At 54.0% G+C, this 14,303-nt stretch overlaps 1 protein-coding gene across 11 annotated transcripts in view; it reads left to right on the forward strand.

The window, feature by feature from the left end:
• Positions 1-14,303, forward strand: part of ATP2B2 (ATPase plasma membrane Ca2+ transporting 2) — a 371,101-nt gene that overhangs the window by 196,009 nt on the left and 160,789 nt on the right. Inside the window, exon 1 of one of the 11 annotated variants that reach the window (XM_077857840.1) lies at positions 2,150-2,308. The exons of 9 other annotated variants lie outside the window; for them this stretch is intronic. The gene's annotated coding sequence lies outside the window, so the exon portion shown is untranslated. Of the gene's footprint in view, positions 1-2,149; positions 2,309-14,303 lie in introns of those variants that run through there. One more of the 11 variants, XM_077857842.1, reaches the window with a different exon arrangement.

Consider the following 14,303-nt stretch of genomic DNA (forward strand, 5'->3'; position numbering starts at 1 on the left):
GCGGTAGGATCAAACAACTTACTGTTTTGCAGTGGCCTTTGCAAACTATAAAGTGTGCAGGACACAGAAAGGATGATTAGTGTGGAGATGGTGGCTCATAACCGGTCCCTTGTGAAGCTATTTGCTTTGTAATCAGGATAAGTGGTTTGCCCACCCCACCCCACCCCACCCCACCCTTGACGTCACCAAAATAATGGTGGGATTCCTGGCACAGATACCTTTGCTGTAACCATATGTGAGCTGCGGTGGGCCTTTGACCCTCTGCCGTTTGGCCCACCCTCAACCTGGCCATCTCAGAATGCTTTTATGTGACCCTGTATTGAAGGACAGAGGCTGCCTCTAGACCCTGGGGAAGGGGTGGGGCACTCTCGGCTTGGCCCCTCCTGTGATAGAGTCTAACTTAGAAGTCTCCCCTGGAGGGGGACCAGTGGAGACCCCCATCTATACAGCCAAGAAGGGGCCAAGGTGGCAGCTCCCTGAGCCAGGCTATGGGTGAGGGCAAGAGCCTCTCCCAGCTGTGTCCTGGGCTGCTCTGTCAGAACCCCAGCTGAGCGTCTTCCCTGCCTGGCACAGCGGAGCCCAGGGCTGCACAACACTCAGCGTCCTTAGCTTCTCAGCATCCTCCCTGAACATCTCACTCTGCCTGGCCCAGGAGCAGACGGGGACCCCTTGGTGGTTTCACAGGGATAAAGAGCAAGGGGTATCAGCATGGCCCTGCTGATGGAGGCCCTGCCGCTGCTGCTCACTCCCAGCTCTCTGCCTCCCGCGGCCCCTCTGCCCGGCCAGGTTCTGATTTTGGTGCAGTGCAGACTTTCAGCTTAACGAGACAAATTGATATTCTGTGCCAGCCCAGGGATGGAGAGGCAGCTCGGGACGCTCAGGCTTGGGCGGGCAGCTCAGAACTGGGCAGGGGGTGGGGACAGCTTCAATCTGGAGCTGCCTTCTGGGGCCACCGCCAACCCTGATCACTCCCCCAACATGGGTCCCCCACCACACTGACAGGTACCCTGAGACCCTGAGACGGCGGTCCTGAAGGTCCTTCCACCCTCGGTGCCCTCCTCCCAAGCAGGGCGCCCCTCCTGGAGGAGGCAGGACCCTGGAGAGGGAAGCTTCAGAACCCAAGAGAAGCCCCTTCACCTACTATGACCTCCTAACCTTGCTCCTAGCTCTGTCCTCCCACCAGTCTGGATTTAAAGGGGCAGCAGGTCTGGACTTAGAAGGGGAGCAGATAAGGCAGGAAGAAGTGGACAACTGGCTGGGAGGATTGCATTCCTGCAGACTTCTCGTGAGGGGTCCCTGGAGTCTCTGGAATATGGTCAGTGTCCCCCAACATAAACAGCCCCCCAACTCATCACAGATGTCCTTGTAGATTATATGGATACAGGAGGCATATGCAGATGCCCCTGCCAGTGGGCATCTGTGAGCAGATAAACAGCCTCTTGGCGGTGGGGGCCGGGGGGCTTCCACCAGAATTGCAGCCCCCAGGCAGGTGGGGGCCCCGCGGGTGGGGCTGCAGGGGTAGTTTTTAGATGGCAGTAGGGAGCTCAGTGCATGCTCTGCTGTGTTGGACCTGCAACCACAGGTACGTCTAGTCTGTGTTGAGTTCATCGATCCCCCTCTGTGACCTTTGCCGCCCCCCAGGTCTGGGGGTGTCCTGACCAAAAGGAGGGGGAAACCAGAGCCCCCTGCACACCTGAAGGAGTCCCCCCGAAAGTAGGGGATGACTGGGGGCCATGTGAGCCAAGCCTTCCTCCCTCCCCAGTCCCTCTCCACCCCCCACCACCAGTCGCAGGACGCCCTCCGACCGGCTCAGCCCCAACCCTACCCTCACCGTGCCCTTGACATTCCCTCCTACTTCGGGGGAGCGGGCATATTCCTGGGACGCTGCCAGCTTCAGTTCCTCCTGACCCCACGGGAGGAATTAAAACCGCAAACAACACCGTGGTGGCTCGGCCCACACCCCCGCCCCCACTCTCCTCCCCCGGTCCCCCACCAGAACCAGCCCTCCCCGCGTCCCTCCCTCGTCCTCCGGCCTCCGCCCCCTCCCCCAGCCTCCGGCAGGCAGCGCAGCGGCTGGGGCGGCCTCTGCCTCCCCCGAGATTGCATTTTGCCAGCGAGATGCTCTCCTAGAAGCCGGCGCCGGCGCCTGCGCCCCCCCGCCCCCCCACCTGCTCGGGCAGGATGGTACAGTCTGCAGAGGGACCCGGGCACGCTGGCCGGGCTCAGCCGCGGCACCAGCTGCCGCACCGCGATTACGGGGCTGCCCGCCTGGAAACCGTGCCGGATTTGTGGTGATTTTCGTAGCCAAGTAAGTACCGGCATCCCCCAGCATGAGAAAATAAAAAATAAAAGGCGCCCCACTCCGCTCTCCCCTTCCTCCCTCACCCATTTTATTTTGTTTCATTTCATTTGATTTTTTTCAGTGCTGATGGTGGTGGCGGCAGCGTGGGGGGGGGGGGGGGGGACCCGGCTTGTTTATCTGGCAGCAGCTGAGGCTGCATTGGGAGCCGCCGCCGAGGGAGACACTAGTGTGAGGGTCCGTGTGCTGGGGGATAGGACTGGGGTGCTGGGGACGTGAGCAGGGGGGCCTTAGGCAGGCAGATGCCCACGTTCTCAGGTAGATGCCGGCAGCCTCTGCTCAGCAAATGCCCCCGATGGATGTTATGCAAGGACCAGCAAGCAAACCGGTAGCAGGGGGCAAGGTTCTCTTCCCTCTGAGCTTCGTCCCAGGGAGACACAGAGGACTACAGGGTGCCTCCTGCCTGGCCCCCACTAGGCTCCAGGAAAGAGGCAAAGGGAGGCTCCCACAGAGGGTCCCCCCGGCAGGTGGGCTGCTGTGTACCAGGACCACCAGGTCGGGCCTACCAAAGCATGTGGTGGCAGGGATGAGACCCCCCGGTTCCCAAGATGGCCAGAAGGGGGGCAGGAGTGGGATAGCCAGGCCATTTTGCAGCAGTCATGCTGGGTGGTGGAGTTGGCACTTTCAGCCCGGAAGCCCAGTTCCTCGGCTAGGCTAGGCTAGTTGGGGTGGCCTCTGGCTGAGAGCGAGGTACCTGGGGCTCCTCCCTGCCCCCTGCAGGATCAGGACTGGGAAACCCATCAGCGGGTCTCTACACTCCCCATGGATGAGCTGCTATGGGCAGCCACCCTTCTATCCCAGTGGCCATTCCCAGGCTGCCCTCTGCCCAACTAAGTTGTATGGGGAGAGGTCTCTGTGGCTGGCCTGCCCTGGTCAGGGAAGTGCCCCCAGGGGTCTTGGGGCCCCCACACAGAGGCCCAGCCAGGCTCGACCTTCAGAAGGGTAAGCTAGTAGGCAAGCTCAGCCATCAGAGGTCTTGGTGTGATGCTAAGTGCCCCTCGCCCAGCGCAGAGTTGGGTCCCCTCCCCGCCTGCACTGCCCTCCAAATCGCTGGGAGGAGGCAGAGCTGACGTTTGGGGCATTTCCAGGAGCTGCAGGCGCCATCCGGAGAAATTCTCCTTTGACGTGTGCAGTAGGAAGGGGCTTGGAGCGCAGGCCCCGGGGGGCCTCCGCCTGTTAACTTCATGGAAGGGGCAGTGGCAGGGAGGGGGCAACCGCAGCTCTGGGGGACCGTGCTGGGAAGCCCAGGAGAGATGCAAATGGCCCATGCTATTTAGCTACCTTTGTACCTCCAGTCCCATTCTCATCAGGGTACATACACAGCCACAGATTTGCACAGATGCACATACACAAATATAGTACACATAGTAGTGTCTTGTATGTGTTCAAATCATATACACAGAGTTCCTGTGCCCACTGATACATCTCAGCACATGTGGCTACAACTCAATTTCCTGAAGACCACCTGCTCACCTGCAGACTACCACATGCACATGAATGCATCATGCACACACACGTGCACCTGTGAACCTGGCATACCCACACATGTGTGTAGCTCTAACAGAGGAATGCAGTCGGCTGCATAGGGGCTAACTGGCCTGCACACGGTGCCCTGCAGCAGCCACGAATGTGGCATGTGGCATGTGCGGGCTGGCCCCCATGTGGAAATGACAAGCACACATATGTGGTGTCCCGAATGCTATCTGCATGCTTGTCTGGCATTAGCAGGCACACAGCATGCTGGAATGTGCCCACAGGTGAAGGAATGTAGGTGGCATATGTACGAAGATGGCCCAGGCACACAGATGCAGCACCTTGCCGATGCCGCCTGCACACATCCACTCCTCAGGTTCCAGGCATCTCCCGTGGGAGTGAAGGTGCCTCTCTGGGCACTGGGGATAGGCTTGCCCCTCAGGAGTCCCCCTGTGAGGACAGAGGGATACTGGCCAGGCAAGGGCCAGTCCAGATTCCCAGGGAACTGTGATTGGGCTCAGGAAAGGCCATCTTGTGTTATTGACGTGCTGCAGAGGAGGCTGCCTGGAGTTGGAAAGGGGACAGAGGAGGGGGCAGGAGTAGCTGCTGCCCACAGCCCAGACTACCAGGAGTCTGGACTGGCATAAGGAGACCAGGACACTGGTGTGAAGTCTTGCAGAGCTGGGGACCAGGACACTGCCAGCAGCCCCCAGAGTCCTCTCCAGACCATAGATCAGAAAAGCCGCCTGTGGTTTATACTGTAGAGAAACTGAAATGCTGGGGCCCCCCTCGCCCACTCTCCCCACCTAGCACAGGTATGGGTCAGGAAACTTGGGTAAATAATAAGCCAGCTGGCTCTCACTGAGCTAATTGTTCTGCATCAGCGGGGCCTCTCATAGCCATGTTATTCCCGTGCCACAGACGAGGAAGCTGCACAGAGAAGTGGAGACACTTACCCAAGGTCACACAGCTGGGACATGGCAGAGATAGGGTGCGGGCCAGGCCATCAGTTTCCCTGCCTGCCCTCTTAGACCCTCCTCTCCCTTCCTCCATGAGGTCAGCTCGTTTAGAGTGCTCGTTTAGAGTGCTAACCAACAGCCCAAGAACTTGGAATTTGGGGGTGAGGCTCCAAGAAAGGGTCCAGAGAGTCTCCCAAGGGTAAAAGCAGAGTCCTCCCCGGGCATATGTGGCCATGTCCTAGACAGCTCTACCAGCCTTTTTCCTCATGGAACTGATGTCACCTAGAAAGCCAAAGCAGATGTGCGCATTCTAAAGTTAACTGGCCTGGATCCATTCATAACAGGAAAACTGAGGCCCAGCCAGGTGAAAGGATTTGTCCAAGGTCACACTGTGTCTTCCGGAGAGTAGAGTATCTTACCAACTTGCTCAGGTCCCAGGCGTGAAGCAGCAGGGGCCTTGTTTGACTCCTGGTTTTCCCCAGATGTTTGACTCGAAGTTAAAATGATGAGCGCACCAGACTCAGCCTCTACTTCTGATCAGCTGTATGACCTTGGGTAAATGGCTTTGTCCCTCCGCACCTCAGTCTCCTCTGTACCCTGGGCATGCCTATCCCTGCCCTGCCTTACCCCACAGCTGTCTGAGAACCTTGAGCACTCTGGAGGGCTGTGCTTAGAGGTGTGATGGGCATCAGGGCCTGGGGCCAGAGCAAGGGAACACCATGCTGCTGCAATTGACCAAGGTCAAGAGGGGAAGCAAAGAAGGGAAATCTCTAGGCTGGTGGGGCTCAAGCATTAGTGGACCTAAAGAATCACTTGGTGGAGGGCAAATTTCTGGGTCCCCCACATAATGATTCAGGAGGTCCTGAGAGCTGTGTTTTCATAGGTGTCCTAGAGTTCTCATCTCTCTAGCTTCATACCCGGGGGAGCTGAGGCCAGTGAGAGCAGGTTTGGGGGAGCTCAGAGGCTCTCAGGTCTGGGGGTAACCTGGGCACTATGCTATTGGCTGGCTCCTGCCACATCTGGAGAAACTGAGGTCAATTGGGGGGCAAAGTGAGACTGACACTCAAGCCTCCCGCTCTCCAGTCCGCATCACACCACCAGGTTCTGGCTGTACCCTGCACAGCTTAATCAGGCCCTTCTGGGGGCTGCTCAACCTTCGCATGGCAAACAAGGCTATCTTTCTCAGCAGTGTGGCTGGGAGGGGTGCTCCTAAGAGACTCACCGAGCCTTGGGTTTGAGTCGTGCTGGTGAGCTCTCCCCAGCTCTATGATAGTGAGGAAAATGGCTCATCTTCTGTAAACCTTGATCTTCCCCCCTCCAGAAGGGGAACAGACTTCAAGCAGGGCTGCTGGGAAGCTTCTAAGTAATAGTGTGAAGCAGCTGGCATGTTATAGATGCAGGGTGAAGGTTGAGGACTTGGGAGACCCTGAGGTGGACAGCGGGTCCTCTCAATACCCCCCCTTAGCTCCCAGGCTGCGGCAGAGCTGTCTGGGATGTGAATGTCAGACACCACATGCATACACACTTTGTGGGGTGGGGCGGGAGGATGGAAAGGCTTCTTCCTCAGCCCCACCTGGAACACACAGAGCAATGTGGGAGGCAGGGTTGGGTCTCCTGCCTGGAATCTGGGCCTCCCAGCCCACCTTGCCCTGTCCAAAGCCAGAACACTAAACATGCAGTAATCAATTTCTCCCTTCCAGGGGGAACCTCAAACAAGAAAATATCTAGGGAGACTGTGCCCCTGGACCAAGACAGTCAGTGGTGATTATAGATGGGGAAGACAGCAAAGCTCTGGAGTTTAAGGCAGTAAGTAGGGTGGAACCCCAGTTCCCACATCTGGGAAAGGGTTGGTAATAGTACCTGCCTTGCAGGCTGTGGAAGGGGGCAAGTGAGGAAAATAATGGACATAGAGTGCTGGGCTTGGGGTGTGGCCTGCATTGGTGGCTCAGTGAATGGAAGTTGTGGAGCTCGAGAGTCAGTTTGGATTGAGAATTGAGAGGTGTGAGTCTGAAGCCTACCTCGGCCGTTGATGAGTTTGACCCTTGAGTCAATCCCTTTGCCTCTTCAAGCCCTGGTTTTGATCTTGTAAAATGGGCATAGGTGCCCACTTCAGAGGGCTGCAGTATGACGACAATATAGAATAGGTGATGCTTGCAGCAACCCCTGAGAACCTACCTACTGGATGCCAGGGGATGTGCTAAGGGCTTCACCCTGGTCTGCGGTAGGGAGTGTTTCCAAGACCTGAGATGCATCCTGTGCAATCCAGGAAAACGCTCCAGGATCAGAGGAGTGGAGGGCAAGATGGCCTGGCCTACTAGAGGCAGCCGAAGGAGGCCAGAGCTGCGCTCCCTGAGGCTCCAGAGGCCCCCAGGTCTGGGAGAGGAGGCCTGGGCCACAGGGTCAGGAGAGCCGGGTTGGGGGCCCAGCTCGGTCAGGGATGGGTCACAAAGTGTGTATGCATGTGGTGTCTGACATGTCTGACAAGTCATGTCAGTGCCCTGGTCTCACGCTTTCCCCTTGAGAGAGGTGGCGGTGATCCCTGCCTGCCTTGTGTCCTCAGTGAGAGCAGATTCTCCTGCCAGCTGGCCCTCGGGATGGAGGGTCTGAGACACTGCAAGGCTGAGGTATTATTAACTGCAGTCACACTTATAACCGCTCCTTGTTTCCTGTGGGCTGCCGTAGCAAATGGCCACAACCTGGGTAGCTTGAAACAACAGAAACCTATCTCTGACATGTGACATCGAGGTGTCAGCAGAGCTGGTTCCTACTGGAGGCCCTGAGGGAGATTGCACACCCTGCCTCATCTCCAGCTCCTGGTGCTTACCAGTGAGCCTGAGTGCCCACTGACTTATAGGTGCATCTCTGCAATCTCTGTCTTCTTCTTCACCCACACATCAACCTTCTTCTCTATGTGTCTCAGTGTCCTGTCTTCCGTTTATGAGGACACCAGTCACTGGACACGGGGCCCATCCATCAGGATGATTTCATCTTGAGATCTTTAAATATATCTGCAAAGACCCATTTCCAAATAGGGCCACATTCTGAAGTTCCAGGTGGACATGAATTTGAGGAGAGACACTTTCAGCTCCCCCCTGCAATCACTAATATTCCACTAGTTTCCTGCTAGTAAGTCATTTCTTCCTCACAAATTCCCATTCTACAGATACAGAAACCAAGGCCTGGGGAAGGCTAAGAACATGTCGGAGTCACATAGCAAGTGAGGGGCACAGCTGGGATTTGAACCCAGGTCTCTGGTGCTCTTTCTCCTTTCCAACTTTTTAAAGCTGGCTGGGGGCTATCCATACCCAGAAACCCATGGGGCAGGAGTTCTAGCCAGTCCCGTGCTGACCCACAGTCTGTGGGGGCTCTTGAGCTCCAGAAAGAAAAGCTGGAGGTGTGCAGGGGAGCTTGGAGGTATGAAGGGGCTGTGCTAGGCCAGGAGACCTGGGCAGCGCAGAGTTGAGAGCCTACAGTGCTTTCTTATCTCTGCCCTCACGCTCCGCAGACCTTGTGGTCCTCATCTGGAGAAGGGAGACAGCAACACTAAGCTTGTGGGGTAATGGCCAAGTTCTAAAATGCTGAGCGTAATAGTCGTTACTAATAACTAAAATATATCCTCAAGCACTTTACAAATATTTGTCCATTTCGTGTGTGGGAAGGTAGTTGCATATTCCGAGTCTCATCCAAGTGGCTCCACCCTTAAATAGCTGCATGTGGTTGAACTAGTGACTTAACCTCAGTGTACTTCTCCATAGAAGTATCCACCTTCCCAGATGCCATGAAAGACAAGTGGAATTCAGCTAAAGTGCCTGGCCTGCGGTTATGGTCCTGTTGAAGGCTCAGAGAATGTTTCCTCATCTCTAAAATGAGGATAAGAATAGTGTTATTATCATCATACTATTATTTGTCATATAAGGATTTAGGAAAGTGATACAAAGTGTGCAGTTGGCTCAGGGACTTCTGGAAAAAGGCCTGTAGAGGGCTTCCTTAAAGATGGCCTCAGAAGAGGCAAGTCCTAGTCCCAGGAAAAGCAGACAGGTGGATTTAATCTTTGCAAAGACTCAGGGAAGTTGTGCCGTACTGGAATACGAGGTTGGAAGAGCCTGTGGGAAAAAGCCGGGAACGAATGACTCTCATTTGGGTCCATGAGCCATATAGCTTCAAAGGAGGGAAGCATGTATCTCTGGGGCTCCCATGCCCACCCTGAGGACAGCTTTCCTATAAAGCAATGTCATTCTCCACATTGCCTGGGGCTGCTCCACTGGGCCATATCTGGCCACCCCCAGGGACTGTTTTGCAGAGGGCATAGGGAAGGTACCCCAGAGGCGCTCACTCCAGCCTGGCTTCCTCAAATCCCTGCTTTGCTGGGCTGGAGCAAGAGCTCAAGTGTGGCACAGGAAGCTGAGCTGTCATGTTTTTCTGTCAAGGCTGTGGAGTGGTGGAGGATCCTTGAGAAACCCTTTGGGGGTATCCCCTAGTCTGCCTGAGGCCTCTCCACTGGGTGAGGAACAAAACCTCGTTTCGAGCAAGAGGTGCTGGGCTTCACCTGCCTGAATCTTCTCAGCATTCTGATCTGTGCCCAGGGGCAGGGGGCATATCCCATGTGGGCCGACTTAGTAGTGATGTAGCATGGTGGTTCAGGACCAAGTCTGGGCCAAGACTGCGTAGCATCAAATATAAGGCCTGGGTACTGAGCCTTGGTTCCCTCAGTTGTAAAGTGGGGACGATGATAGCGCCCACCTTATAGGGTTGTTGTGAATAAAGCTGAACTGTGTGGGTTCCCAGATGCATGTTTTGACATCTCTGAAAGAGGGGCACGTATTACAGGTGCTGGCATGTCACGTAGAACCAGTCATGCCTTTTTCTTTCTTAAGTATATATAAAGTAGCAATGCATCTTACGATGGTTGCACCTTAGATTCAGTGAAATATGGTAAATAAGATAAAAGCCTATAAAAGACCAAGCTGATGGGAATAAGCCTGTCTCCTGCCGGCCTCCCCAGGTCAGTCACCATAGGACCTTGGGCAATTCTGTGCACACGCAGGAGCCTTTGTATCCTCTTCCTCCCAGGGCTCTTGTGAGAAATCAGCAAGCTTATGTGTGGATCATGTACCACAGAATACCTGTATACAGTAAGTGCTTAGTAATTGGCAGCTCAAAACAAACAACAAAGGCTATAGTAGAGGGAGGAGTTTAAGTCACAGACTCTGGGATTCTAACTCCTACCATTTCCTTGCTGTGTGACCTTGTGCAAGTTTCTTAACTTCTGTGCCTTAGTCCCACCATCTGTAAAAGTCTCAATTTCATAGGAGTGCTAGAAGAATTAAATAAAATTAAAGTGCTTAGGGCAATGCTTGGCAGAAGCAAAGGCAATTGTTTTTTGATGAACTTCTAATGAGTGTCTTCTAGTTCAATAAATGGCAGCTGAAATAGACCCTGAGCTCAATAAAATAATAACAATACAGACTGCACTTGTTTTACAGTTAGAGCAGTTGAGGCCAAGAGGTATGTGGATATTCCCAAGGTCACACATATGGCTCTCCCCAGTGGCCAGGCCCCAGCACAATATCACCTTCTTTCCCATGTCAGACCAGGACTCTGATTCTTATGGCAAGAGGGATCTTAGCCCGGGGAGGGTGGGTTTCTAGAAAAAGCTGCAGCCAGATGTGGCATCCTCTGGGTCAGGGCTCTCTTCAGAAACCTTTTCCTTCTCCCTTCACATTTCTGCTTGTTCACCATAGTATAGGGGAAGGGGCTGAGTTGGGTCATGCTCAAGGTCAGCAGAGCCTGCCAACCACCCTGCATACCTACCAGCCAGCACTTCCTGGCCTTCTGGGTGGCTACTGCAGAGTTGACACAGCAAAACTCCCTCCTGGAGAGAGCAAAAGCCCTGGCCAAGGCTGAAGCCAGCCCTGGGCAGAGCCAGGGCCACAAAATGGATTGGAGTGAGAGTAGGGAAGTAGACACCTGGGTGTAGCCTACCCTGACAAACGCCCCAAGTGACCTTGGACCCAACACAGTCCCTCTTTGGACATCAGTTTCCATCTTTAGAACAAGAACTTTGGGGCCAGATGTGCCCTCCAAGGACTTTAAATGTCTAAGACTCAAAATTGCCCAGGCATTGCTGCTAGTCAAGGTCATGGGAAGGGACAGGGCTGGAGGGAAGGAGCTCATGTGTGTGTGCACGCATCCCCATGTGGGTCTGGGGTGGAGGTCCTTCAGAGCAAGCCTGAGACAGCAGCCCCTGTTCAGCTCAAGCAGTTCTGCAAAGAAGGTGTAACAGCCCAGCGACCCGGGTACCTGCTCCACAGGCTCGTGAGGGGGACCCAGGCGGGGCATGACAGTGTCCACACTGACATGTGCATTTGCAAGGCAAAGATTGCTGAGAACGAGTCTTTTGTAGCAACTATCTGAAGGCAGGAGATCAAGAGCTCTTTAGGCCACTTCTAAATTTATCAACTTACATGACTCACTTCAGATTAAAATGAGGCCTTTCTTCCCATCCCACCTCCAGCCAATTTCAAGTTTCCAAGCTCAGAGGATCTTGAAGAAGGGAGAGAATGTAAATCAATAAAACCAATATTGGCTGAGTAGTTGGTCCATACCAGGCCATGTGCCGAGCTCCTTGCTAAGCCCAGAGATGAATCAGCTCCAGAGACAGCTGTCACTGGGGAGCCGGGGCAGCCCAGGTGCAAGATGCCCAGCCTGGGGACTGGACCATGAGTAACTTCTGTGTCCGAGACTTTGCCTCACCACAGTCCTTGTACCTCACAGGGCCTCCAGTTTCCTCATCTATACAATGGGGCTAGTAAAGGAAGAAGTGTGGGGCCTCGGCTACCCCTGTGCTCACGCCCAATGTGGCTGAACATTCGGGTCCAGGGCTGTTCCTGACTGTTTCTTTGCCCTTTCAGGGGCTGCAGTCTGCCCCGATGGCCTCAAGACAAGGGAATTCCAACAACTTCCCTTGCTCTGGGACCTCAGAAGCTTCTCCAGGGAATCTCTCTGAACTCCAGAGTCAAACCTCTACTGTGGGACCACAGCAGCTAAAAATGATTGCAAATTCCAGTGTTGGAAAGTGGCCTACAAGCTTTCCCACCCTGAGCCTCACAGCAGCCTTTGGGGTAGCCTGGAATAATAATAGCAGCTTTTGTTAAGCAAGCGCTCCCTGTGCTAGGCTAGGCGCTCAGCCAGCAGACCTTCCTCTACCTTTCCCAAGTGGGACTGGGCCCACTTAGAGAGGAGGAGACATGGTCTCAGAGAAGTGCCAGTCGTTTAGGCAGAGTGGGGAGGAAGCCTAGCTCCTTGTCATCTTGCTGTGCCCTCTGGATTCAAGGGGAAACTGAGACCCAGAACAGAGCTGCCTGAGGTTGCAGAGAGTCCAGAAGCCCAGGACAACCTCATGATGTCGGATCCAGCCCTCAAAGCTCACATACCCCAACTCTCCAGGAGAAAGGGGGAGGCCTTGGGCCAGACCCCAAGCCAAGAACAGGACCATCCATACCTGGCCCATGTCCCCAACACAGCTGTGCACAGGAGCACGTTCAGGATACCCTTGAGGCTGACCCCTCAGCAGTGTCAGGCCCGGGCCCCAGGAATCAGCCACATCCCTGCTTTTTGTCCTCATTACCTAAAAGACACCCCAGGACCCCTCCTTGGGTTGGAGGCACACTAGTCCACATTTTGAGGAGACAAGTCTTCAGTGCCTTAGGCACCTCCTAGGCCCTACTGAGGGAACTGTAATTCAGATCCCAACTCAGCCAGATTGTGTTTCTGGGGGTGAGTTGTCGGTCCTTTTTGAGCCTCAGTGTCTTCATCTGTTGGCAGGGGAGGTGGCTGTAGCCCTTGTGGAGATTGTGCAAGATGTGAGTCAAAGACCCTGCCCAGCCCCTACTCCACACCTGGCGGCTACTGTGATGACACCAATTAGTGACATGCAGTTCTCGTGTCCATCCCGTGAGGATGGCATTCTATCCTCACTTTACAGAGGGAGACACAGCACCCTCAGAGAGGTGCAGGGACTTGCCCCTGGTCACTTGGGCTCCCACAGGGCTGGGAGTGGGAGCTGGTCAGTTCATGTACATTGAGGGCAGCCAAAGGTGCTGTCCAGAGGGGCTTTTCTCTATCAAGGAGATGAAATCCCAGAATGCAGAATTGTGGGGTTTAAATTGGAGAAGACAATACAGGGCAGTGGTGAAGAGCAGACTCTAGGGCCTGGAAACCTGGGCTTGATTCCCAGCCTCAGTGCTTCCTAGCTATGTGACCTTGAGCACGTGACCTCCCCTGGCTGTGTCTTACCCATCTGTAAATGGAAGTAAACAATAGTACCTATTTCATAGGGTTCTTGTGCAGATTAAATAATTTAATACTTGTCAGGAACTTAGAACAGTGCCTGACGTTCTTCGCAGGAAGCTCTATGAAGTATCTCTTGTAGGTATTACTAGTATTATTGTTCATAGAATCAGAATGGGAAAAGGAGCCTGCACTCCCCTTCACCCTCTCTGCCTGAATCTTGCCCTAGCCTCCTTCAGGCCACCCAGTGACGCCTTCTCAGAGTGCCCATCTGACCTGCTGCTATCTGGTCAAGGCCTCCAGTGCTCCCCACTGCCAAGCAGATGAAGCCCAGACTCCTCAACTCCCATTCAGTGCATCTGTGATTTATCCCCCACCTACCCTTCCAGCATCTTCCTCCATGCTTCACCTTCATACCACTTCTTTATCAGTGAATTACTTCATCCACTAAGTAGGTCAGGAATTGAGTCATTTACACAAATTGGAGTACAGCTCCCATTCACACTGACCTTTTGCCTCACCTCTGAGCCTTTGTCCAAGCTATACCCACCTCTGGAACACCCCTTAGCCATCCTTCAAGACCCCACAAAAATGTCTCCTTGTTCAGGAAGACCTTCCTTCCTCTCCTGTTATTGTAAGCTCTCAGGCAACAGACCCTGGATCTCTGGAGTCATGCCCTAGCTGATGGGTTTTGTTTTATTTTTGTGTTTTTCAGAGATTTCATTAAAACATTGTTGAATAAACACATGTTGAATAAATGAAAGGGCGAACCTCACTGGTTCTCCCTTATTCTCTCTTGTACCCCCCCACCCCCGCCCCATCATCTGTTCTCCCTAAGTGGCCAGATGGACTCTTTTTAACAATATGAATCAGACTGGTGCTCCCTGCTTAGAACTCTACAGTCTTCCCCATGATACACAGAATAAAACCCAGCCTCCTTTCGTAGCCTCTCAGTGTTTGGCAGCTCATCCCACTCCGCTTTCCTCACTCACTCTTCTCTAGCTTACTGGTTTCCTTTCCATTCCTCAAACTCATCAGCCTCCTTCCTGTCTCAGGGCCTTTGCATATGCTGTTTCACCATCTAGAATGCTTTTTCTCCTTCTCTTTACCTGATAGGTTTCTTCTCATCAAGCTAAGCGACAATGCCCCGTTGAGGCCATCCTTCATCTATTAGAAAGAGCTTCTCCTGTCATTGCACCCGGATTTTAACAGCATTTACCACA

Source organism: Canis aureus, chromosome 19, assembly GCF_053574225.1.
Source record: "Canis aureus isolate CA01 chromosome 19, VMU_Caureus_v.1.0, whole genome shotgun sequence".
Taxonomy (NCBI): Eukaryota; Metazoa; Chordata; class Mammalia; order Carnivora; family Canidae; genus Canis; species Canis aureus.